Source organism: Sciurus carolinensis, assembly GCF_902686445.1.
Source record: "Sciurus carolinensis chromosome 19 unlocalized genomic scaffold, mSciCar1.2 SUPER_34, whole genome shotgun sequence".
Taxonomy (NCBI): domain Eukaryota; kingdom Metazoa; phylum Chordata; class Mammalia; order Rodentia; family Sciuridae; genus Sciurus; species Sciurus carolinensis.
In genome coordinates this window covers 5,340,858-5,345,296 of record NW_025920112.1, presented here as the reverse complement: position 1 = coordinate 5,345,296, position 4,439 = coordinate 5,340,858, and positions in this window count along the sequence as shown.

Here is a 4,439-nt window from a genome sequence, read left to right as displayed (position 1 = left end):
AGTTTTGTATTTACATTTCTGATATCTCTGAGAGTGTAACTAATATTATTAAAGTTTTTTATTCCCAAATCAAGTCCATGTCATCACCAATCATGTCATGGAAACAACTTTTTAGCTCTTACAACTTCCTTGTAAAAAATTTACTGCTTTCTAGAATCATCATGATATTCATTGACATGTTCCAGATGCTGCAACATTTATTTTGTATTAGTCTCATTCCAGTACTCATGTCTTCTTCTTTCTCTCATATAATTCCCCAACCCCCAGATAACTTTACATCCAGTTCTCTCCTGAACCCAATTATTGCCACACATTCTTGGCTGTACCATGGCTTCTGGTTCTCACTGTTCCAATGTTTCATGCTAGACCAGAAGGTCTCTCAGGGAAAATGAGGTGAATTCCACCTTTACTCACATTTTCTCTAAACTATAGCTTACTGAATCCCATTGAGTGATATTGAAAGTTTTACATGAGGTAAGGTAGATCCCCAAATTAATGATAAATTCAATGCTTAACATTAGAAAGAAATTAAATTACAAACACCATCTTTTTTATTTTTGTACAGATGGTACTTTTTTATTTGTTAAAATTAGTTTTCATGACAGCAGATTGCATTTTACTAGATGTACATAAATGGAGCACAACTTCTCATTCCTCTGACTGTGCATGATGCAGAATCACACTGTTATGCAATCATACATGTATATAGGGTAATAATATCTGTCTCATTTCACTATTCTTCCCACTCCACACCAGCTCTTCTCTGTCACTCCCCTCTGCCAAATCCAAAGTTCCTCCATTTTTCTGTAGCCCTCCCACCATTATGGATGAGCATTGGCACAACAGAGAAAACATTCAGCATTTTTTTTGTAATTGGCTTATTTTGATTAGCATGACATTATTTAACTCCATTCATTCACCTTCAAATGCCAAAATTTCATTCTTCCTCATGGGTGAGCAAAATTATTGTGTAAGTGTGTGTATATAATTATCACAGTTTTATTTGTTCATTTGTTGAAGGATATCTAGGTTGGTTCCATAATTTAGGTATTGTGAATTGAGATGCCTTAAACATTCATGTGGCTGTGACATCTACTGTGGTATGCTGATTTTAAGTGCTTTGGGTATAAATTGAGGAGTGGCATACCTAGGTCAAATGGTGGGTTCAGTCCAAATTCTCAGAGGAATCTCCATACTGCTTTCCATAGTGGTTTTGGCAATTTGCAGTCCCACCAGCAATGTATGAGTGTATCCTTTAACCACATATTCACAACACTTATTATTGCTTATATTCTTGATTATTGACATTCTGACTGGAATGAGATGATATGTTAGAGTGGTTTTGATTCACATTTCTTTAATTGCAACAGATGTTAAACATTTTTTTCATGTAGTTGTTGATAAATTGTGTTTCTTCTGTGGAGTATCTGTTTATATCTTTAATCCATTTATTGATGCATTATTTGGTTTTTTGTTAAGATTTTTAGTTTTTTATATATCCTGGAAATAAGTGCTCTCTCTGAGGTGCATGCACTAAATATTTCTTCCATTCTGTAGGCTCTCTTTTCATGTTATTGATTGTTTCCTTTGCTCAGAAGCAGCTTTTTAGTTTGACTCCAACCAGAAGTTAAGCCCAATTAATCATGTTGGCTTAGGACCAGATTTTCTTAACAAGACTCCTAAGGTCCAAGAAGTAAAATCAAGAATCAGTAAGTGGGATGGATTAGAACACAAAACCAAACACCAGTTCTATTGAGAGGCATCCCTCTTGATGAAAGCTGTTGGATACTTAATGTGTGTTTTATGGTATTTTGTATCAATATTTCTGGCAGCAAAGGATATGAAGAAATGAATCATTGATATAAGAACTTCATGGTATCTATCATCTTATGTCATATAATGCAAAATTCAGTAGTTGTGTGAGTGTGGTATGGAACTTCAGCAGAATGTAGCAAAAACATTTGCTTTGTGTATTAGTTATGATCAAAGATATTTTTATAGTAATTTCAGTTAGGTGAAAGATATCTATTGGATAGAGAGCTCTTCTGAAATACTAGGTCTATCCTTTTAAAGAAACTATATTTAAGAGTACTTGTTAAAATCTTTTTTGTGATTATATTTTTGGGTGTTTTGTAGAATGAAGGTCTTAGAGGAGCCCATGGTTAGAAATTTGATGGGAGTTTAGAAACCAAGAGGACATATAGTGACGCCATCCAGCAGAGTCGGTTTGGCACAGGAGACAAAAGGGCAGCAAGACTCTTGAATTTGAAGCAGTTTATTGATGATTCAAGAACCCGGAACACCGGCACTGGAGGAGAGCTGGCTTATATTCCTTCCAGGAGGTGAAGCATAGGGCCAATGCTAGTTATGCGAAGATCAGGTGAGGAGCTAGCTGTCCAATCATGGTAAAGGTCAAACAGGCACAAGCAGGAGCACTCAGGACTACATGTGCGTGTTTTGTGTGCGTGGACTTATTTGAATATGGCCAATGATAAAGCACTTGGGTGTGTCTATGTTAATCAACTTCCTCACCACCGATGTGATCAAAACAACTTCTGGCTGGTTGCCAGGTGCCATCTTGGCGTAGTCCATATGGCATTGCCCCTAACATCTCCCTCTTCTTTATATGAAATGAAAATGAAGCTGGCAGGGATCGTGTCTGCCTTAGGTCCCAGGAAATCAACATCTTATTCTTCCCGTCATCAAAGGATACCAAGGCAAGGTTGGCCCTTGTGTCTTAGGTTGGTACAGTGTTTTCCCATGGTTCCCCATCTTTGACTACCGATCCAGCATACTAAGCCATATGTTGGGAGATTGTCCTGCTTCAAGGGTGGCCATGGCCTGTTTTATTATCACATTATGAGCCTGTTGACTGGCTTTGAGGTGTTTGTAAATGTAGAATAGAATTAACACAAGCACACCCAAGCTTATTAGTGTGAGACTTAAGAGTCCCCCAAATTTGGTGCCAAATTGTGTTAGTTTATTTAATGCTCCTGTGATAAGTTCTCCTGGTTTGACTTCCACCTTAGTGGTGTTTATGGTGAGGATTTGTTGTCGAAGCCTTGTTACTAGCTTGTCCAATCTATCTGTCCATTGTTGTGCAATCTGTGAAGATAACTGTCTAGAGAGGTTCTCATTAGAAGTCACAAAAAGGAAAGGGAAATCTAGGCACACAGGAGTATATGAAAAAACAATTGTTTCACTCTCTCTACATATTTCAGTATTAACTCCATTAACCTTTTGATCAGTGCACTTTCCTTAACTTATAGATCCTCCTTTTACAAAAGCCAGGGGGCTTGTATCCATACATACCTTAGGCCCACATAAGGACCAAATGGATAAGGGGTTGAAATTATCTTTATATTCCAAATTTTCTATAAAATCTTCTGTGCTTTGAGATGTGATATATATTTGATTAGGTAAATACCAAGGTCCAAAAGCCAAGTTACTGGAGACCTTTTTATCAGGTCCTAGGTGCTGACAAACTTCCCTTAAAGGAGGCCAAGTAATAGGCTTTTTGAAGGATGGGCGATGGCCATACCAATGGATATGAAAATCAGTCGTATTACTAATAGCTTTGGGCATGTAACAGTGACATTTGCATTGGAGTTGTTTTCTTTATTTAAGGTAATACCTGCCAAAGTACGATTAATCAATTGTACACCAGGTGTGCCATTGCTAAAGGTGAGGCACAATGTATTCTTTAGTGATAAATTTAGGGTAAATTTGGAGTCCAATGGTGGTGTGTACCTAAGGGCAGCTTGCCCAGTGGATTCATTAGTGGAAGAGAATTGAGGAAAGACTGTACCATTTTGAGAGACTGGAACTAGTTAAGGCAGTACCTTGACTATTGTCCAGAACTGTTCACCTTGGATGAAATTCATTATCGTCATTAGTAGCGGCAGGATCTTCAGAGGGCTCGGCTGCATCTTGATGAACCATTTTAACTGCTCAGATTAGCCTTTCTGGAATCCAAATTGGCATTTTTTCTTCCTGTGGAAATACACACACAAGCCCTCTTCCCCAAATCAAGACTGGGGAAGGTCCTTTCCATGATCCTGTTACAACATCTTTCCATAAAACTTGTGGCTTTATGTCAGTGTCAACTGTAGCATGTCAATTCACTGCTGATTTTCCTGATTTATCCAAATTTTAAAAATTTAAGGTAAAAAGGGCTATGGATAATCTGTTCTTAGGTGGATATGACTCCCCTATACCCCATTTTTTTTATTAATAAGGTCTTAATGGTTAGATGAGCTCTTTCTATAATTCCTTGTCCCTGGGGGTTATAAGGAATACCTGTGACATGATATATACTAAATGTAGAACAAAACTTTTCAAAGGTTAAGGATGTATAGCCTGGACCATTGACAGTTTTTATTGTTTTTGAAATGCTCAGAATAGAAAAGATATATAGGCAGTGATTAATAATATCTTTT